Genomic DNA, 22,865 nt, shown 5'->3' with positions numbered 1-22,865 from the left:
GCGCCGAGCCGGGGGTGCGGGGCAGCGTCCCCAGACGGGAGCCGAGGACAAGGACAGGAGGAGCGCGCCCAGACCGCGCTCCGAGCCGACGAGGGGCTCGCGCCGGCCCCGGCGCGCGCTTGGGGAGCGGCCCGGGGCGCCGTGGTAGCCGGCGGCAGCGAGGATGCCGGCGCGGGGCCGCGGCGGCCGGCCGGGGGTGTGAGCGTGAGGCTGAGCGCTGCCCGCCGGCGCCTCCCCCCGCGCCGCCCCCTCCCTGCGGGCCTCGGAAGAAGCCCCCGGCGCGCGCGGAGGCGCCTCGGAACCCGGGCTTCGGGGCGGCGGGCCCGCGCGGCCGGCCCCGGCCCAGCCAGAGGTGAGTGCCGCCGCCCGCTCGCTCCCGCCCTCTCCTCTTCCCTCAGTCCTCGCCCCTCTGTACCGTACCCCAAACCCGCGGCTGTCGCGGGCCCCTGGCCCCGGAGTGGGCGGGCGTCAACGCCTCCCATACCTGTTGGCGCTGGCAGAGGGCACCGGGCGGGCTGGGGGTTGTCCGAGCTGCCTTGCCCTCCCCGGGGGTGGCTGCTGGCCGCCAGCCCCAAGATGTGGGGCCGGGGCAGGGCCGCGGGTGTCCCACCCGGGTGTCCCGGAACTGTGCGGGCTGCAGACTGGGAGCCGCTCCCCGAGTCCCCCGCGCCGGTGGCCGCTAGTCTGCGCGCCCCCGGCCGCGGGCGCCGGGGCGGTGGAAGGGAGGGGAGCTGCACCGCAGCCCAGGTGGGAGAGCGGGGCGGCTTCCAGGTATCCGGGAAGCCGGGAGTCATGGCGATCGGCGGAGGATTGTCTCCATCTCCAGCCCAGGCGCGGGCTGCTCGCCCTCCGGGGCGCACGCTCCTCGCTGCCACCCGCCCGGCGTCCGCGGGCCCTGGGGAGCGCGGGATCACCCGGAGGCCTCCGGCAGCCCTGCCCGGGACTCGGCTGCCACTCAGCTGGACCCTGGGTCCCCAGCAGCTCCCAGAGTCCCGCTCTCGGGTAGAGGCGGGCGCCGACTCTGCTGGGCAGTCTGGTTTTACCGGGTGCCCCAGCCTTCCCGGACTGGCGCGACGGGGAGTGAACTTCCTCAGACTTGGCCTGAGGGCGCCTAGGCAGCAGCAGGTAGTTCTGGGGCCGGCGTCGGGGCCAGGGAGAGCGGAGGACGCCTAACCCGACGGGGTGGGGCCGCCGAGAGTGGACGGAGGGCCACTTTTTAGCATCGAGGCGCCAGCCACGTGTGCCCTCTGCCTCCACGCCCAGCATCATTTCCCTCTGCTCTTTTTCCTTTGCGGACCAGTGTGTGGGGCAAGCGCCTTCCTTGCCCTTGGTGTTGAAGCCCTTTGCCCCGGGGAACGGTGCCTGCAGTTCCTGAGGTGCCAAGACTGGGGCGCCATCCCCAGCCCCTGAGCTTGATTTTTGGCAGAATAGGACACTTTGCTGGGCTCGGAGACGAGCAGCTCAGTGCCGGCCGTGTGTGTCTGTGTCCACTGAAGTCTGATTAGCGGTACTATAGTAACTACATTCTAGCGTGGATAAGAGCAGCCTCGGGGATAGAGTTGAGGTGCCCTTCTCTGGGCAGAATGGGTAGATTTCTGCCCTCTGTGTGTACACACACAGGCCATTTGTGCAAATGTGAAAACTCATAACTCTTAGGATTTCCACGTTCTGCTTCTTTAACTGCTGACTTCAGTCCAAAAGATAAACTCTTTTTCAATTTAGGCATCAGAGCTTTGGAAAGGGTTTTAAAGCCATTGGTGTGAAATTGTCTTGGGGCTGGAGCAGGACACAGTTTTCATCCCAGCCTGATTCCAGCTCTCCTCCTTGGCTTGTTTTTATTTCACCTTTGGGGGCTGAAGAAGGAGGTGTTGGTAGAGTCCCCGTTTTCTTTGCTACGTGTCTCTATGAGGCTCTGAAGTCTGGAGGGCAACTCGGACCTCTCCTGTGCTTGCTGCTCTATTGGGACACCCCGGCTAAGGATCCATTCCTGGGCTCCAGGAGCCGCAGAGCTTTGCTGGTTCCTTAGGCAGCTGGGCCCCACGAGTGCCCGATGGATGCCCCCGGGCCATGTTCACCCCGCAGCCTGCTCTGGTGGAGGCCCAGCCGAGCGGCCCCCCCCCCCCCACGCCCTTTCTGAGCTCACTGCAGACATGTGGGTTTTTCATGGCAGTAGCTGCCTGAAAAACAGCTATGTTTACTGAGAAGCTGGTCTTCAACACTGATGTTGGTTACTGGCTGTATCCAAGTGGAGTAATGAAAACAAAACTCTCTGGAAACCCAATCCCTCGGATATTTTATTGGAGGAGTGCTAAATCCGCTTAGAATTGTTCATAGAGATCACCTTTCTCTGACCTCGGACTGTAACTATTGCCAGTAATCAGGCCTTCAGTGAGGGTGCAGCATAAGGGCTTTGTAGGAAGAAAATCATTTCATTCAGCTGGTTCCGAGGAGAACGCACGATGGGCGGGACTTGATGGAGACCCACGGCTCCCTTTCCTCGCTGAGGGGTGATGGGGGTTGCGGGGGGCGGTGGGCTGCGCGTGTGACAGCTGCTTGGCCGAGTTTAACAGTTATCTCCGCAGTGGGAGGCCTCTGATAAGCGCCCAAGTATTGGGCAGGGTTCGGCTGCAATCTAGAAATTTCTTTTCCATAGCAAGTGGCTTTGGGAGGGACAGTGTGCTCCCGGGTCAACAGCCCGGGAGAGGTATCTGACGGCTGGTACTTTGCCCTGGCGCGGCGTTCGCGGTCTTGCTGGCTTTGCCAGCCCACTCCAGCGCTGACAGCCTCTGCAGTGCTCAGTGGGTGGCAGAAGGGGGCGCTAGTTCTTATACTGAGAGGAATTCTGGTGGCTCAGCGAGAACTTTGGACATTTAAGGTCTTTGCAGACCCTCTTAATTCGGATTTCTGGGACCCTTCCTGATGCCAGACACTTTACACATTGGAGCTCACGGAACTCCCATTTTTTCTTATTTGGAAACTGATGCCGAGGGTGGTTAACTAACTTTCCTGAGGCCACGTAGCTTGTGGGTAAGAGGCAGGGTTACGGTTTCATTCAAAGAGGCTGGGGTTCCTCATTGGAAGTCCAGGGATCTTTCCACACTGCTGCCTATGATCTGAAGAGCAGTTAAGTAACCTTTGACCTTCGGTGCCTTGTCTAGGGTCAGACCCATGGCGGGTGCCCCCTCTGTGTTTGCTGAGTGAATCTAGGGCAGCATCTCATTCCTCACTCCTGACGAGGAAACTCAGGCACGGGAGGAGCTCTGCCTGGTGCAGTGGGGTCGGGGAGGAGGCCCTGCCCTCCACGTGTGCCCACACTGGAGCCACGTGAGGCGCGAGCCCAGATTGGCTTCATTATAGGCTGCCGCGTCTTTGTTTGTTTGCATGTTCCCTATCTGCGCCCACATTGGTATGGGGTGGGTGGCATCTTTGCTCTTCCTTCGAGGCTTAACCTGATGTAGTCAGAGTGTCTGAAACGTCCTTTTGCGATGGAGAACCATTAGGCAGCACAACCAGCAACAGCCCCCGATGCTTGTTAAAACCGCGTGCGTCCTGACTCTCGAGCGCTGAAACCATCCCTCGAGATGGGCAGGGCGTTGGCCGATCCCCTGGTTACCCCACTGGAGGGTAATTCTGCATGTGGTTAGAAAGGAGGAAAATGAAAGCACAGTTGTTGCATCCAACCTGGGGCTTTCCGAGCGAATTATGGTTTTAATCATTTAACATCTAACAAAAATGTATTCAGTGTCTATTATGTGGTACGGATAGAGAGATGAATGTGACACGGCGGCTGCCATCAATAAATTCACAGATTAGTGGGGAAGGCAGACCATGTGTGAGGCGTGCACGTTTGCAAGCAGAGACGCAAGGCAGCCAGCCTAGCATGGCAGCGATGTCTGAGCAGAGCTTGAAGGATGGTTATCAAGTGGCCAGCCTTACTTGGGGATCCCAGTGCAGAGGAAGTCGGGTGAGAGATAAGAAAACATATGGAAAATGTGAGGAAGCAGCTGGTAGTTTGGAGCTCCTGGAGCTTCAAGGGTGAGGCAGGGAATGACAAGAGAAGAGGCTGGAATGGTAGAAGGAAGGTTTTGGTCAGGACCGGGGGCAGGCGGCATGGTCAGATCTGAGTTTTAGGTAAGTCCAGTTGGGGCCCTCGTGGAGAGCGGATTTGGCATTGAGGTAGACCAGAGGTGTGATACCAGTGAGGCGGCTGGAGCTGAGGTTCTGGTGGGGAGTATGGAGAAGAGTATGGCCCGAGCAGACATTTAGGAGAATTCTCAGTTAGGGTTCCTGGGTTGCAAACAACAGAAACTGACTTGGGCTAGCAGCTAAAGCAAACAAGGAGAATGCTGTAGGAGTACTGATGGGAATTCGCAGGGCTGAGGGCCTGCCCGAAGAACCAGGCTTGGAGCAGCTGGGAATTAGGCAGTCGAGGGGATCTTGGTGGCTGGAGTAGTCTTTCGGTTTCTCTCAGGTGATGCTATGGAAGTAAATGATCTCCAGCCTTTTCCTCCATCATCATCATATTTATTATTATTATTTTTAATTTTTATTATTCTGCTACATTCAGAATGCTCAGAGGAAATGTCTAACTGGCATAGCTTTGGGTCTTCATATCAGGAACAGTTTTCTGAAAGTTCATCCGAATGGGGAGAGGTAGTTTTTCTGAAAAAGGAAGTTGGAATGATCCTGCTAGAAGACTTGGGCATATCCTCCACAGGAGGGATAGTTGGTGGGACTTACTGATCGATTGAGTAGGAGTAAGAGAAGGGAAGGGTATAGTGTGTCACCACAGAGTTTCTGGTTTAGGTAACGGGGTGGATAAACAAAATGAAAGTCTGGCCCAGACTAAATAACCCACTTGTTTTCCCGCCGGCAGGGCTGTGGGCCGCTCTCCGTTACCAGGCCACAGGAGAAGGTGACGGCCTATTTTAAAAAGTCTCATTAAGGGGCTGTGCTGCTGAGAATAAGGCCTGTTTAAGTAGGTTACTTAAGCTCATGCCCCACAAATCTGGGTACTTTGAAAACATTTTCATTCATTCAGCCAATATTTATTGAGCATCTGGTGTGGGTACTGGGGACAATGGTGAATAGACAGAGGTGGTACTCTCATATTCTAGTGGTGTAAGACACAATAAAAAAATAAAAATGGAAAATAAAATTAGATGATATCATGGAAACAGATACAGGGGCTGCTTCAGATTGGGTGGTCAAGAGAGTTCTCACCGAAGAGCCGTATTTAAGCTGGGTAAATCGGGGGAAGATCTGGGGAAGAACTTCCAGGCAGTGGCAGCAGCCAGTGCAAAGGTGCTGAGGTAGGAACCACAGGGTGCTTTAGAGGAACAGGAAGGAGGCTGGTGTGGCAGGAGATGTGTACCGAGAAGCAGGGGCTAGTTCCTGAGGGGGCCTCAGAGGTCACCCTGTAGAGTGTGGGCTTGATACTGAGTTTGATGGGAGCACAAGGAGGGTGTTAAACGGCACAGTGACATGATTTAACTTACGTTTTCAAAAGATCACCCTGGCCGCTGTGCACTCTGTGTGCACTCCCTTGGTGCAACAAAGAGAGTCTTTATTCATTAGAGTATAAAATGAAATGTAGTGTTTAAGAGTAACAGATGGAGAGAAAATGCCTTGGTGACCTTAATTTAGTGGTTTCTAATGTACCAATTAAATATGGGTATGGACAAAACCACATTTCTAGTATGATTTCAGTTTTGTTTAAAAACTTGGTACAGAAGAATAATAGAAAGAAGTGGACTAAATATGTTAACATTGTTGTCCCAAGGAGTTGGCATTATGAATATTTGTTTTGTTTTTTTAAATGAACTCAAATGTATTTTATAATCAGAAACAAATTGTTTTAAAATGTAGATGCCAACGACCACTAATGTCTTGAATGAATGGGGTGTTGTGAGACTATATCGACTAAACACTTTTTCCCTACCATTTTATTTCTGGAAATTTTAATGTCAAAAACCCATGGTCCTGGTTGGGGCAGAAATTAGGATGCTTCTTTTGCACCAGCTGTCCAATGGGTGGCTTTTTTTTATGCTTAAAAAATATTTTTCATTATGAAAGCCAACATTCTTCTTTTTAAAAGAAATTAAAGCCGTACAGAAATGTTACATAAAAAAATGAAAGCACCTTTCTGCACTCTCATTCCCCAGACCATTCACATTTCCGTACGTAGATCGTTAGATTTTCTTCCTTTGCATTTCAAATACCTATATCTATATTTTGTCGAAGCGTTTTGGAATATTGCTGTAACCGGTCACCCTAGCTCCGAATGACTCTCCCAAATTCCTTCCTCTAGAGCTTGAAACCTTGATGACCTTTTTGCCCTTGAAACAAAATCATTAGGAAACTTGAACACATAACTTAGCTAGGAGAAAGGGTATCTTGCCTTTTTTAGGATTCAGAGTGTTTACTGAAAGCATGCTTTATACTTGTAAAGAATAGAGCAATTAAATATTCGTTAAAAGTTCATCTCCGAGCATTTAAACAACATTGCTCTAGTGTTAGAGCCCCAAAGTTGGGTTCATGATTACAGATCACTTCTACTTTTTCATTAACACAAGTTAGCTCATATGAAAACGTAGAAGTGCAAGTCAGGGAGCTTGGTTCATTATTTTGGTGACATATTTATGACCACGGAATATTATCCTTTGAAAATGGGAAAAGCAAAGTATTCCACTAAGTGTTACTTAGAGCTATTGATGTGTTTGGGAAATGCTGTCCTGCGTGGTCTCACCACGCAGACTGGCTTTGGGGATTGCAGTGTCAGGAATGAACTGCTACCGACTCCATGCTAGTGTGTTGGATGGGAGACTCATTATGCGATTCAGCAGAATTACTACCTTTCCCATCAGTATTTTAATTAAACACATCCTTTCTTGGGGGAAGAGAAGAGTGAAGACATGCTTACAAGAGAATGCTTGTAAAGTAATAGAACCATGGAGTTTATGAGAGAGCAGGGACCTTGGTTATCTCAGTTTACAGATGGGGAAAAAGAAGGACCAGGGAGAGCAAATGACATGCGCTCCGTTACACAGCCACTTTCCCCACCCCAGCGCCTCTTCCCTACACTCTGCACTGGCTCTGTGTTGTTAGAAAAATGAATTTATTTTGGTAAACCCGAGAATTAGGAAAGCGTGCTGAACCTGATGAAAAATGGGAGGGTTTTTGTGCTGTTCATTCTGTAAAGTGTAATCTGTGTACTGATAACAGGCCTAATTACTGTGTAAACATTTTTATAGCCTGGTAAGAAAACCTAAAACATCTGTACTGCACATTGATGGAGCATTTCAGCCTCCAGCACCCACTACTTGTTCTTAAAACCAGTTGCTCTGTTATTTCCTCTGGTCTACGGTGGATGATTCATTTCATGCACAGACACATAAACACATATTCCGGATCCGGTGGGAAGTGACAAGTAATAATAGCAAACTTGCATCGTGCTTACTACGTGTCATCCACTCTCTGATTATTAGCATTTCCCCCATTTTACAGATGAAGAAATGAAGAAGCAGCTCAGGGGCCCAGGTTAGCCCGTGTTGGATGGGACCCACCACACCATAGTCTCCCTTCCAGAGGCATGTTAACTTGCTAGGTGAAATCTCCACCTTCCCTTGCCTCCCAAACACAAGCAGGCTTTCTGCAATAAAGATCAGGTGGGACTTTGTGAAATCACTTCAGTTAAATCACTTTTCGTTTGGGCAAACTCATGAATGTAGAGCTGCCAGCAGTTCCCCACGGGGATGACGTTTTCAAGTCTGCTTGGTGGGTTGCCCCAACCCCTTCCCTTCCTGAGTCACTTGGCAGTAACTGGTCCAGGACAGATCATCTGCCCTCAGCTGAGGATGGTGGTTCTGTTTGCACTCCAAGACTCAACCCTCAAGTTTGCTGCACCAATACTAACCGACCTGTGAGCCCTGGTAGATTCAAGAACTGCTAGCTCCCAGCTTGGCTCCTGTGCTGTCTTTACATAAACACCAAAGTCTCAGCTTCTCACACCTAAGGAGAGAAGTGCTTTCAATAACCCAGAAGCACAGAATCCGTGGGGCCCTCAAAGGGCAGTAGGTAACAGGGAGGAGTCATAATGGAAGGAAACATAGACGTTGGTGGTTACTGTCAGTGGGTCCTCACTCAGAGATCTTAGCCTTAAGTTGGTAGGAGTGATGCAGGCTGATTCGGAATCTTGCACACCAGAAGGGACTGAAGGATTTGCACTGGACTCTTCTGGCTGCCTGAGTTCCAGCTGCTGGCCCGAGGGTTCCATGTGCTTGGAGATAGATCCCTGCATGGAAGGTGCTACTGTAGAAGCAGGCAAACACTGTGTTTGCCATAAGAGACAGAGAAAGAAACAGAGAGAGACAGAGAGAGACAGAGAGAGAGAGAGAGACAGAGAGAGAGAGAGAGACAGAGAGAGAGAGAGAGACAGAAAGCGCACCAGTGCTGCCAGGTAGCTTTTCGTGGAGTGGCCACGTCCTCCAGGACCTTGGAGGACGTGGGATGGTGACCCATCATCAACTAGCACTCCAGCTAGCGGGTGACCCTGCTGTGGCCTTGGGAAAGGTGATACAGATCTTTCTAGAGGGAGGTTAGTTGGCTCTGGATTTGAGTTTTAGAACCTGAACCTGAGAATTTAGTTCAGTGCTTCTCAGACTTTGCTGCACATTAGAATTCCCTGGGCAGCCTTAAAAAAAGTCCCAATGCCCCATCACATCCCAGACCAGTGAAATCTGAATCGCTGTTGTAGGGAGGATGGGACAAAACACCCCCCCCCCCCCCCCCCCCCAGATGATTCCACTGTGCAGCCAGCTTTGAGAACCAAGGCTTTAGGACAGCTTTTCTCAAAGGAAAATGCCTGCACATTGCCAGGGGATCTTGTTCAAATGCAAATTCTGATGCCCTGGAGCAGACTGAGTGCACCTGCATTTTTCCCCAGCTCCACGTGCTGCTGGAGGGCAGGGCCTGGCTAAGAAGCAGCCTGTTCTCGAGTTACTTAGCTTCACACAGATGGCTTCTGGAATCGCCTTTTCATGAGAGTATGGCCTCTTTGGTTCATTCAAGGCAGGGTTGGAGAACAGGGGGCCCGGATCCTGCCTCCCCTCACTTTGTATTCTTATAAAGAAGAATAGAGCAATTAAATGTTCACTAAAAGTTCATCTCTGAACATTTAAACCTTATTGCTCTAGTATGAGAGCCCAAAAGTTGGTATCGTGATTACAAATCACTTGCATTATTTGTTTTTCTGGATCCAGCACTTTGTCCCGTCCCTGGTCAGCATTTATAGAGTCAGAATCAAAGGCTCAGAGAGCTGGAAGGGACGTTAGGAATTACCTAGTCTAAACCACTCAGTTTTGGAGAGGGGGATGCCGAGACTCAGAGAGATTTGTCCGGAGTCACAGATCATCAGGCCGGGGCTGCTGTGGATGCGAGACCAGGAGGAGGGACGCGGGAGGATGACTCCTGGAGAGAAGACACCCCTGAGCTGCTCCTGGGGCAAGGGAATCACAAGACACAGACATGCAGAAAGACCATGGATATAGTTACGTTCAAACACCTGTGAATCCAGAAATGTCACTGCCAGTGATACCTGTGATTCGCCATCCCCTCCTTCCAAATTTAGGTAAGGACACAGAAGTGTGACCAAGTTGTTTGCTTCTGTGGTTGGAGTTGACACCTTGACAGATATTCAGTAGCCTGGTCCCATGCGGGATGCACACGCAGGCCGCCCTACTTCATGCAAAATAATTACATTTACCATTTCCACCCCAAATATTTTCCTCCTGTCATCCAAACAAAGAAGGAACATTCTCGACATATAGGTTTCTGGATGTCACGGTGGATTGTGTTAAACCCGCTGTAAGAATAGTTCATAATTGATGTTCTTGGCATTTATCACCTAGCCGTGACATGTTCAGCAGGTGATGACTAATAAATTATATTTTGTTGGATCCTTTTTTTCCACTTTTTCAACTCCAGGCACCTGTTTCAGCATGTCAGTGTTGACAGGGACGTTTTCCTGCCCCTCTCTTTATGCTTCTTAAACTAACTTGAGATAAAGGCAGTGGGCGTGAGACCGAGGGGCTGAAATGGACACTGCTTTCTTAGGTGTTTTATTTCGCCCTAGAAGGTCAGATTTTTCTTTCTTTCTTTTTCTTTTTTTTTGGCTGCGCCATGCTGCTCGCAGGATCTTAGTTCCCCGGCTGGGGACTGAACCCAGGCCACAGCAGTGAAAGCCTAGAATCCTAACCACTATGCCACCAGGGAACTCCCAAAGGTCAGATCTTTAAACAGAGTGGGAGAAGACTTCTTACGGGCACATGAAAGTTAGTATAAAGACTGAGGCAGTATAATTATAGCTAATGGTTATATAAGTCCTCCTTTCTGAGTACTTTACATGTGTTAACTCATTAAATCCTTTCAACAAGGATTTAATGAAATAGACACTGCTGTTGTCTCCATTTGCATGGATGAGGACACCAAACCAGAGAGAGGTTAAGTACTTTACTGAAGGTCACACAGCTAATGAGTAGTGAAGCTTGACTCTAAAAGCTATGCCCTTAAGCTGTACTGCCAGCTGAACCAGGCTGTGCTGCCTCTGTAATTCTGATTGCCCAGGACATGCCAGGGGCTGCAGAGAACTTCCACAGGACATTGTCACCCAGACCCCGACTCTGCCATTCCCCTCCTGGAGCACCCTTTGACCTTTGAGTGGAGGCCTGCTAATTCCCACTGCTGGGCTGGGTCCTGATGGCGTTGGCCTGGTCCTGTTTCCCCCGTCTTTGCTTTTCTAGTTCTCTGTAGATGTGTCCGCTGATGGGCCTACCTCTGGGCCAACCCTAGTTCATAAACTAAACTCCAGTTGGTAGGGTTGGAGTGTCGTTTAGGGCAACCGTGTGTACGGTAGCATCAGATACCTGTGTCCCATTGGACTTTCAGACTTTACACCTTGCCGTGTTGGCCATGCATGGACTCAGTTCTGGCCTTCAGCCTCCCATTGAACTCAAGGGAGAGGACTGGGCCTTGAGTCTGTGACTCACTCTTGCTGGACTGTTCATATCGGTTGATCATATTCCCCTAACATGAGCCTCTAGTGGGGGTTCTGCCCCTGGCAAACAGATGGAACCCCTGGGTTCTCCCTCACTTCAGGCTTGTTCTCTGGCCTGGATCTCCTGGGTCTAGTCCTTGCCTGAGTTGTGCCATGATTGCTCTGCCCTTGGCCGTGGGCTTGGGGCTGCCCGATGCTTCACTGTCCCCAGCCCATGCCCACTGCCTTGGTCATCGGCTTGGCCTGGTCTTGGCTCTCCCTCTCTTCCTGTTTGTCTGGTGTTGCTGCCTGATTTTCACCTCTGTTCCTTAGGGGCTGGCAGACTTTTTCTGTAAAGGGGCATAAAGTATATATTTTGGGCTCTGCAGGTCCTCTGGTCCCTGTTGCAATGACTCAGTTCTGCTGTAGTAGCTGGAAAGTAATAACCACGGACAAGATGTAAATGAATGCATGTAGTTGTGTTGCGATTACACTTTATTTACAAAAACAGAGGGCGGACTGGATTTCAGCCCGTGGTCGTAGTTTGCTGACCCCCGCTTCAGGATGCCATTGGCTGCCTCTTTCTTTCAGCCTACAGTGATTCTGTCTATTTAGAGATCACTGGCATGCCTAGCCTAGAACCCTGGACCACGAATTCTACTCTGAATTCCCCATACCTGTGGACCTTCCTATAGCACCTATTGCTATATTCCCTTTGCAACCCTTGACCTTGAATAAAACCAACCATTCATTTTGGTTAAGTTCTCAGTCGGCTAAATTGATTCCATTAAAAATGTAGGTCGTTCAACAACAGCTGGGTCTTAAATTCTTTTTACAAATCCTGGTATTGAATTCTGGATGGTTTCTTGACCAGAAATACAATGGCCGTATTCCTGAGTCTCTTCTCCTTTGAATGCCCTCCTCCCCTCCCCACATGCATTCTAATCAGTTTCCATTTCTCCTGGGCCCAAATCTCAAATTTTCCTTCCTTTAACTCATCAGTGTAAGTCTCTCTAAAACTGTGCTTGATCTCGCTGCATCCCCAGGCTGCCATCCTATTTCACTCCCTCTCTTTAGGGCAAAGCTTTTAAAAAGAAGTCTCGCCCCTGCCACACTCACTTTTTGACCTTATTCTTGTCTTGTCCGTTAACCCTTGGCTGCTGTCTGCCCCTACTGTTGGGCCCCTACTATAGTAAGTCTTACATACTTAATATATTGTAAACTTGCTTTTTGAAAGGTCACTGATATCCTCATTTTTAAAATCCAACGATGTGGACTCCTTTTTTTTTTTTTTTTTTTTTTGCGGTATGCGGTCCTCTCACTGTTGTGGCCTCTCCCGTCGCGGAGCACAGGCTCCGGACGCGCAGGGTCAGCGGCCATGGCTCACGGGCCTAGCCGCTCCGCGGCATGTGGGATCTTCCCGGACCGGGGCACGAACCCGTGTCCCCCGCGTTGGCAGGCAGACTCTCAACCACTGTGCCACCAGGGAAGCCCTGGACTCACTTCTCATACTTGGCAACATTTGACACCATGGACCGCCATTTCCTCAGGTAACTCCCCCCTGAATGAACTCCCCTGGCTTTATTCTCACCTCTAAGCTTTTTTTTTTTTTTTTTAATATTTATTTATTTGGTTGCACTGGGTCTTAGTTGCAGCTCACAGCCTCCTTACTTGTGGCTCGCCAGCTCCATAGTTGCAGCTTGCCAGCTCCTTAGTTGTGGCATGCATGTGGGATCTACTTCCCTGACCAGGGATCAAACCCAGGCCCCCTGCATTGGGAGTGTGGAGCCTTATCCACTGCACCACCAGGGAAGTCCCTCACCTCTTAGCTTTTTACATTAGTCTGCTAGGGCTGCTGTAACAAAGCACCACAGACTGGGTGGATTAAGCAACAGAAATTTATTTTCTCACAGTTCTGGAGACTGGAGTCCAAGATCAAGGTGTCAAGCAGGGTTGGTTTCAGAGGCCGAGGGAAGGATCTGTTCCAGGCCTCTTTCCCTGGCTTGCTGACGGCTGCCTTCTCTCTGTCTTCATGTGGTCTTCCCTTGTCTGTGTCTGTGTCCAATTTCTCCTTTCTTATAAGGACACCAGTCATATTGGACTAGGACCCACTCTGATGATCTCATTTTAACTTAATTACCTCTTTAAATCCTATCTCCAAATATGGTCACATTCTAAGGTGCATTCTGAGGTTAGGACTTCAACATATGAATTTTTGGGGAGACACTATTCAGTCCATAACACTTTTCCATCTCCACGTTTCCCTTTACCACCCCTCAAATGCTGCTATTCCCAAAGTCCATTTCTTGGCCCCTTTCTTTTCGTGCTCTCTCAAGTTTCTCTCTTGGAACAATCTTCTTTCCCTTCACGCTTTAACTAGCTCTTGTAACATCGCATCTTATCAGACGTGAGACGTAAATTATCCCACGGGCACTCCAAACTCAACGTGGCCCAAACAGAACGGACCATTTCCTGTGCAATACACAACGCGTTCTCCTGCCTGGCCCGAGACCCCCAGCCCCGCAGACACTCAGAATAAGACGCTTGTTGTCATCTCTGGCCCTCTCTCCCCACCCACCGGTGACTGATGGGTGTGTCACTTCTGTTGTTTGGCACCGACATTCCGATCCCACTGGCACAGCTGTTATTCTGGGCTGGACGTGACCCTGCCCCTCCAGGTCCAGCCACTGGAAATGCAAGGTGAGTGATGCCACTGTGGACCCTTCCAGACCCTTCCAGTTGCATCTCACTGAGGTTGAAATTCCAACGCCTTAGTGACTTTCATTTGGCCTCCTTGGCCGTTGACCACTGCCGCCTTCAAGTTCCACCAGACCACAGACTCCTGTGCCTTTGCTCCTGCTGCTTCTGCAGCCTAGAAGCCCCTTGACATTTAAAGGCAGTTAAATCTGACTTTCCCGGTGGAGTGTTCCTTGATCCCCACGATGGATTTAATTTCTCCTTCTTCTGTGTTTGTGTAATTTTTATTACCCAGATGTGTTTGTTACCTCGACATTTACTGTAATGCTTCGTGGCTTGGGCTAGGTATCGTATTTAGAATTTCAGAGTACAGGAAAAGTAAAAATAAAGGGATTTTAGAAGGTGTCTGCCTTCTTCCAATGAGGAAATAGGCCCTCTACAAATTAACCTGCAGTTACGTCTTTGAGGGGAGAGGCTTGGTGGCGTGTGTGCATATGTAGATGTGTGTGTGTGCGCACATGTGTGTGTGTTTCTCCACTGTTCTTGGCACGGTGCTTTGCCCATAAGACGTGTTTGGAGATGTTTCTTAATTTTAGTTAGAGGGCAGTGCTGTGGGGATCTAGCTGTGTGTTTGGCACTCTGTGGTCTTAAGACTTGGACATCGACATAGGAAGAACAGACCTGTGTTGGTCGGCAAGATGGTTCTCACTGCAGGTAACCTTTGTCTCCATCACTTGCTCTGTGATGATTTGCTGTAGTGTACACTTCTCGCACTGGGGAGGGGGCTGTAGAGGAGGAGAGGAAATGAATTAAATGAACCCCTTCTTTCCGGTCCTTGAATTCCTTGGAGAAGAGGTGGGAGAGGAAACAAAGGAAAATTAAAGTGTTTCTTAAAGGGACCTTTAAAGTAAATCTGAACAGACAAATAAGGGAGTCATTATTTGCATTGAAATCAAATAATTCACTGTAGGGTCCTCTTAAAAAAGGAAGTCCTGTCCTGAATTTGAGTGAGGTTTCCAGATCATTAGGTAATTGACAGAGGCAGGGAAAACCATCCCTGTGAACAGGGAGAGGAAGCACAATTAGAAGTAACAAGCAAGCAGGTCAGATGTTATCATGCACATCACTGGGAAATAGGGTTTGATCTATTGCACAGAGTCAAATATTTTTCTGAAAGGGTGTGGTGGTTTAACGGTCTTTTTTCCGCCTTTCCAATGCATGCATGAATCTCTACGTTTCACGCTTCTCAAGAAAGTCTTTGGGTTCCCGCGTTCACCAGGACTGGTGGCCAGCGGTGCGTCTTGGAGGGTCACTAAGTCCTTTCCCCTGGACGGGCTGGAAGAAGTGCACACACCCCTCCCCCCTTCCTTTCCTCTGGCTCAGAGCTCCTGGCTGTATCTGCGGGACATTTCCTAGACCAGGACTGTCTGGGAGCCACGAGGGCTCACCTTATGGTCACCGCTCTGTCTCCAGCATTTTTTGTCCGGCTGTCCTGTCCTGCCAGATGCCAGCTGTCATTGGTCCCCCACTGGAGCCAGCCAGGCAGAGCGAGCAGAGTTGTGGGAACAGTTGTAGCACCAAATTGCCCAGTTTAGATCCATTCAGGCTTCGTTTAGAAACGTTTGGGAATAAAATCCCCTGTGGCATGATGGGCGCTCAGACTCACCAACCCCTCGGGGCTCCCTGAAGGAGAAAACTCCTGCCATTCTGGTCTTGGCCTTCTTGTATTAAAATGTTGCTTTAAGTACAAAAGTAGAAGATGTGTGGTCAAGCTTTGGAGAATAAGCAAAGAGAAGACAATAAAACTTACTCTTAATCCTGTGAATCCAGAGGTAACTTGGGGATCACAGCTTGAGGATAAAATCTCCCAGAATTTGTGTTTGTACATGTGGGTGTTTTATGTGTGTTTACAAAGTATTCCTCTATTTATTTGAAGGGGTTGTGATACGAATACCCTTGTGCGAGCTGCTTTTTAACTGACTATATTGTGGATGTCTCGCTGGGTGGTTGTATGTGTTCCCACTTCATCATTTTTAATGCATGTATTCTATTCCACAAACAGGTGTGTGGTGTGTTATTTTTGACCTGTGTTATTTTTCTAAGGATAAATTCTTAGAAGTGGAATGATCAGGTCAAGGATTTGGGGACCTCTCCTAAAGATTTTCCCATTCCCACTTCTGATAATGTGGGATGACTCATTCCAGATGGCTTATTTCCATACGTCCTCACCATCCGCTATGGGCATTAACTCTTTTTAGAAATTCAGTAGCCAGATGGTTTTGCATTATTGTTTTATTCTGGATTTCTGGGATCATAAACAAACATGCACATTTTTTTTTCATGTACTTATTGGCCGTTTGATTTTTCCTTTTGTGAGTTATCTATTGATATATATATATATATATATATATATATATATATATATATATTTAACATCTTTATTGGAGTATAATTGTTTTACAATGGTGCGTTAGTTCCTGCTTTACAACAAAGTGAATCAGCTATACATATACGTATATCCCCATATCTCCTCCCTCTTGTGTCTCCCCCGCTCCCTCCCTGTCCAGCCCCTCTAGGTGGTCACAAAGCACTGAGCTGATCTCCCTGTGCTATGCGGCTGCTTCCCACTAGCTATCTATTTTACATTTGGCAGTGTGTATATGTCCATGCCACTCTCTCACTTTGTCCCAGCTTACCCTTCCCTCTCCCCGTGTCCTCAAGTCCATTCTCTATGTCTGTGTCTTTATTCCTGTCCTGCCCCTAGGTTCTTCAGAACCTTTTTTTTTTCTTTTTTAGATTCCATATATATGTGTTGTCATACTGTATTTATTTTTCTCTTTCTGACTTACTTCACTCTGTATGACAGATTCCAGGCCCATCCACCTCACTACAAATAACTCAATTTCGTTTCTTTTTATGGCTGAGTAATATTCCATTGTATATATGTGCCACATCTTCTTTATCCATTCATCTGTCAGTGGACACTTAGATTGCTTCCATGTCCTGGCTACTGTAAATAGAGCTGCAATGAACATTGTGGTACATGACTCTTTTTGAATTATGGTTTCCTCAGGGTATATGCCCAGTAGTGGGATTGCTGGGTCGTATGGTAGTTCTATTTTTAGTTTTTTAAGGAACCTCCATACTGTTGTCCATAGTGGCTGTATCAATTTACATTCCCACCAACAGTGCAAGAGGGTTCCCTTTTCTCCACACTCTCTCCAGCATTTATTGTTTGTAGATTTTTTTTTTTTTTGCGGTACGTGGGGCTCTCACTGCTGTGGCCTCTCCTGCTGCAGAGCACAGGCCCAGCAGCCACGGCCCACGGGCCCAGCCGCTCTGCGGCACATGGGATCCTCCCGGACTGGGGCACGAACCCATGTCCCCTGCATCGGCAGGCGGACTCTCAACCACTGCGCCACCAGGGAAGCCCTATTGTTTGTAGATTTTTTTGATGATGGCCATTCTGACTGGTGTGAGGTGATACCTCATTATAGTTTTGATTTGCATTTCTCTAATGATTAGTGATGTTGAGCATCCTTTCATGTGTTTGTTGGCCATCTGTATATCTTCTTTGGAGAAATGTCTATTTAGGTGTTCTGCCCATTTTTGGATTGGGTTGTTTGTTTTTTTGATATTGAGCTGCATGAGCTGCTTGTAAATTTTGGAGATTAATCCTTTGTCAGTTGCTTCATTTGCAAATATTTTCTCCCATTCTGAGGGTTGTCTTTTGGTCTTGTTTATGGTTTCCTTTGCTGTGCAAAAGCTTTTAAGTTTCATTAGGTCCCATTTGTTGATTTTTGTTTTTATTTCCATTTCTCTAGGAGGTGGGTCAAAAAGGATCTTGCTGTGATTTATGTCATAGAGCGTTCTGCCTATGTTTTCCTCTAAGAGTTTTATAGTGTCTGGCCTTACATTTAGATCTTTAATCCATTTTGAGTTTATTTTTGTGTATGGTGTTTGGGAGTGTTCTAATTTCATTCTTTTACATGTAGCTGTCCAGTTTTCCCAGCACCACTTATTGAAGAGGCTGTCTTTTCTCCATTGTATATTCTTGCCTCCTTTATCAAAAATAAGGTGACCATGTGTGCGTGGGTTTATCTCTGGGCTTTCTATCCTGTTCCATTGATCTATTGACATTTTATGTCTGTTTCTGTTGAGGGGTTCTTTTGTAAAAATAATTTGTAATAACTCTAATAGGAAGAATAGTACCCTGTGTTTATTCTATGTTGCAAAAATTTCCAGGTTTGCTGTTTATCTTTTTATTTCTTTTATATTAGTTTTAACTTACTTTTTTTTTAACGTTTTAAGCAAATTTTTTTCCTCCCCTTTTAAATACTTAAGTTCTGGAATCATGCTTAGAAAATGCTTCCTCACCCCCAAGAGTACATAAATATTTGCCTCTAAATTTAACATTTTCCTTCTAAATTAAAAAAATATATTAATGTAATGTATTGCACAGAGCTTAAAAGTTGAGTAGTATTCAGTGGCTTCTTACACCAAGTGGCATGGCATCTGTGACTGTATTTCTGTTTTGTAAATAACTTCATATGTACCATTTTTTAAACAAACTTATGGTTACTGGGGGGAAGGGGGGGAGGGATAGACTGGGAGGTTGGGATTGACATATACACACTACTACATATAAAATAGTTAACTAATAAGGACCTACTGTATAGCACAGGGAACTCTACTCAATACTCTGTAATGACCTATATGGGAAAAGAATCTACAAAAGAGTGGATATATGTATATGCATAACTGATTCACTTTGCTGTACAGCAGAAACTAACACAACATTGTAAATCGACTAGACTCCAATAAAAATTTTTTAAAAAGTGGCATGGCAGTCCCTTGCCGTCCTGGGGAGATGCTCTGTGAAGCAGGGGTCCAAGGAGCTTGGGTGCAGGAATTCTGCCATCAGGTTGGGGCCCCCTAGTCCTGTGCACAGACTGACCCCTACATCCTTGTGGGCAGCGGGCACCGTATCCCAGCCCTGCGCTGGGCCTGGGGTGCCCTCTCATTCATTTTTGCCGAGGCTGGCCTGCTGACTCTCAGGACACAGGGCACATGAACCCTGGGGACAGGGCTCTTCTGTCTGCCCATGACCTGGGTCCCCGAGGCACCGGCAATGGCCAGTGTGCACCTCGCAGGGTCCTGGCGCTGACTGGCTGGATTCTTCCTAGTGTAGACCCTTGACAGGCACAGAATTTCTGTTACCCTTCACTCTGTGAAGGTGGTAACTCCTTCTGCCGTCTGCCTTTCACATCTCCTCTGAGACCTCTCCAGCCACTTCCCTTTGTCCTTGTGGCTTACAAAGGAATAGCTCCCCTGCCTCCCATCCTTCATTTTTAATTGAGCAGCATTTGGGGAACGAAAGGTGATAAATGAGTAAGATTGATTTGACAGTGTTTACCAGTAATCTAATATATATTTTTATCATTAAATTTTTAAATCCATCTGAAATTTTGGCTATGATATGATATAGGGATCTAACTTTATTTTTTTCCAAATTGTTGTCAATTTTTCCAATACTGAATTGAAGAATTTATTGAATTCTAAATTGAATAATTTAGAAATGCTGGTTTTGTTATGTACCAAATTATCATACTCATTTGGGCTCATGTCTAATCTGTTGGTTCTCCTCCACTGTAGCATCTATTCATTTTCCTGGTTTAATTATAGTAACTTTAAAAATCCTTGATAGGGCAAATTTCCCCTTATTGTTTCTTATATTTTTAAATTACCAATTTTTTTAATGGGAAAATAATTATGATTTTTTATGGTCACTATTTATCCAGATGTCCCAGAGCTTTCAACTTGTCAAAACCATTTTTTTAAAAAAAAGCTGCAGTTGTCATTTTCTTCCTTTGACTCACTTGTCCTTCCTGAATTTTCTAAACCTGAGGCATCTTTTCCGAAGTTATATTTCAAAAAAGTTATGTTGCAAAAAAAACCCCCAAAAAACCCTGGAATGGAATTTCTTGGTGTGTGTGGCTTACCTGTAACCCAGTCTTCTGTCCCCTCAAGTTCAAAGTGGCACCGTGCTGTCAGTCATGGGGAACACAGTTTGTGCGTATAACCTGGGTTCCAAAGCAAAAACACCACAACATAGAGGAGTGACTCACTGGAACCAGACTTCTTGTAGTCTGGGCAGGTGGCCCTTGGCAGTGCTGGGAGGGGTCAGCTGAATGTTCCAGGTGTGAGTGGATCTTACATGGCTGGAAATGGCTGCCTTGTGGCAGGTGCCTTCTGTCATCTTTGATTTGCTTCTTCCCTGTTTTCTCACCACTTTCCTGTGCACCTTTCCTGTTCCCTTGAATCATCCCTATTTTTCTTTAAAGTCTGGGCCTGGCTATGGCATCTAAACCTTTACAGATCACCTTACTCCTCTTAAAAAAAAAAAAATATATATATATATATATATATATATATATATATATATATCTCCATCCCATGTTTTTTGATCCTTTCATAATAGACCATCTTCATTTTCCTTGTTAGCCACTTCTAAGACGTCACACTGTTCCTGGTGTGTTTCAATGCCGATGTCATCAGATGCATCAGATTTCCCCACTGCCATTCCAGTTGCTGACTGAGGTCTGGAACTCCCCGAGGTCTTGTCTAAGGTGGAGCCGGGGGATGTCAGCATCACAGCCACTGAGGTCACATTCTCTTTGCTCTTCCCTCCCTTCCCCGCCTGGACCTTCCTTGCCCCCTGATGTTAGTGAACACTGCCAGATTGAGACCATTGCTGTGGGTAATAGGATCCTGAGTGCCAGGAGCCGGATGTACTGCTTACCATGTGCCAGGCTCTACCCTAAGTATTTTCTGGAGAATCCCAGGCGATACTTATCACTGCTCAATGAGGTAGATACCTTGTGACTCCCGTTTCATGGATGGGGAAACTATGCCTCAGAAGGGTTGCGTTGCCTAGGGTTTTACTGCTGCAACGTGGCAGAGCCAGGGCTGGGTCAGGGGTCTGATTGGCTTGAACGTCAGTCGGCGATGCTGCTTCTTTGTGAGTGTTTACAGGCCGAAGGGTTGGGAAAGGCCTCCTCCCTGAGCAAGTCCTTGAGCTGGAATTAGGAAGGGCCACCGATAGCAGAGGCTGATGACCTGAAGGGGTGGCACGTGGGGCACGATGGGAGACTCTGGCAGGGCACGCAGGTGGGAGAGGGCTGGCAGGTGTCCCTTTGGAGATGTTGGCACCTTAACCGGAATCTGCTTCTTTCCTCAGCCTCCGGGCTGAAACCCCCTGCCCCCCGGGCAGCCTTAAAGAAGGAGGCACAGGCAAAGCACATCCTCATTTAAACTTGGACCATCTTCCTGGCCCTGGTGAGTAAGGTCATTTCAGGAGAGAGTGAGGAGAAGATGACTAAATTAGGTTGGCTTTTGTACCTCTTTGGCTTGGAGTACAGTGTGGGAAGCGATCCAGCGTTGCTTTTCCTGGCTGGCTGGAGGACAGAAGAAGACAGCAAACAGTAGGGGACCTTGCCCTCGTGTTTGTTTTGCCTCTTGGTGCCCTTTGCTGCCTGCCACTCCTGATCCGTCAGCTTCCCTCGGATGCCCTCGGCCAAGGGCTCTTAAAGGTGGCTTCCTTTCCTCCGCGATGGCCGCCACCCCCAAGTTCCATGAGTCCCCATTTGTTAACCGATGCGAATGCTTCCCTACGCCATGTTTTCTGTACTGCCTTTTACACCCGATAGGTTTGTGTTTCCAGTCCACATGACCTTGGCTGGGACCCTTTGTCAGAGGAGAAGGTTCCATTCCTGAATTTCTTGGGCCTTTTGAGTCTCACGCTGGCCTCCAGTGTATTTCTTTGTAGACAGACTAGTGGGTATGTTTCAAAGAACAGAGGCCCTCCCTCATATTACGGCGTCAGAAAGATGAATACACATTTCTAGGATAAATGAACGCCTTCACTGGTGCTTTCGGTCCATCCCAGGATGAGCTCTGCACATTCTCGCATTGGAACCGGCTTCTAGGTCCCTGTCTTAGGAGGCAGCTGGGGAGGTTTTCCTTCAATGTGGGCTCTGGAGCCAACCCACTCGGGTTTGAGTTCCTGCTCTACCACTGACTCGCTCTGCACTTTTTGGAGCCGTTTTAAAATTTGCGCGTGCTTCATTTTCCTCATCTGTAAAATGGGGATAATATTAATCCCACCTCACAAAGTATAACCGAGATGTTGCTTAACATTGCTTAATTAGAATTGCCTACCACACAGCAAGCCCTCTAAAAAGAGTCACTATTTTCATGCCTGACCTATTCTGAGAAATTTTCCTTTGGTCTTTTCCTTTGGCCAGATGGGCGTGGTACCCAGAGAAACTTCTAGCATCGTTACGGCTCCATGAGAGTTCTTGGTCCTGAGTTTTACTTTTCTGCCCCTACTGGCCCCAGGGACGTGTTTTGTTCCAGGTTTACTATGGAAGCATAGTAACTCCAGGGGATGGATCATCTTATTTCCTCTCTGTCACGGTGGTTCTCTGAAGGACAAGCTTCTTCATATCATTCATTCATTTATTCATGTGTTCATGCCTGCGTGCATCCGGCAGACATTTTGAGTACTCCTTGTATGTCTGACACTGGGCTCGATGCTGGGGCAACATTGTGACCGAAGAGCTCAGAGTCTGCTTGTACTTTGTGGATTTTTGCTGTTGTTGATGATGTTTGGTTTTTATGTCTCTTGAGCATAGAATAGCCTCTCATTTCTTTCAGCAGATTCCTCTCCATCACAGGGTCTTTGTGAAGGTTGGATCGTGACCAAGAGGGCTCACGGGATGTCCTCCCGATGAACTCAGCATCTTGGGTTGTGTCCATTTTTGGTCTCTGCATTTGGCGTCTCCCGTCAGCAGGGACCCTCCTCTTGCCAGCAGAAGTTCCTGAGGTGACTGCCACCCTGCCTTCGCTGTCCTCTGCCCGGCTGCTGGGGTGACCTCGTGTCCTGTTTGTGACATTCCTGGGGCCACCCGCTATCTTGGGCACTGCCGTCTTCAGGGCCCCAGTGTCTAGCCTGCAGGTGAGAGGCCTGTGCCCAGGGTCAGCCTCCTGCCACCACCTGGACCACAGGCTCAGCCAGGATGCTTCCTTCTGAGCCTCACTGTTTTCCAAGTGCCCAGCTCTCAAGCAGTTGTGT

The 22,865-nt window shown here is 48.2% G+C and overlaps 1 protein-coding gene across 2 annotated transcripts in view; it reads left to right on the top strand.

Moving 5' to 3' along the window:
* Nucleotides 1-22,865, top strand: part of CALN1 (calneuron 1) — a 433,822-nt gene that overhangs the window by 48,356 nt on the left and 362,601 nt on the right. Inside the window, exon 1 of one of the 2 annotated variants that reach the window (XM_027126214.1) lies at nt 53-352. The exons of the other annotated variant lie outside the window; for it this stretch is intronic. The gene's annotated coding sequence lies outside the window, so the exon portion shown is untranslated. Of the gene's footprint in view, nt 1-52; nt 353-22,865 lie in introns of those variants that run through there. 2 annotated transcript variants of the gene reach the window in all.

The sequence above is a fragment of the Aethalodelphis obliquidens genome, unplaced genomic scaffold, assembly GCF_003676395.1.
Source record: "Aethalodelphis obliquidens isolate GAN/ISIS:26980383/991018 unplaced genomic scaffold, ASM367639v1 scaffold30, whole genome shotgun sequence".
In the NCBI taxonomy this organism is placed as follows: Eukaryota; Metazoa; Chordata; class Mammalia; order Artiodactyla; family Delphinidae; genus Aethalodelphis; species Aethalodelphis obliquidens.
This window is presented reverse-complemented; position numbering and strand designations above follow the sequence as displayed.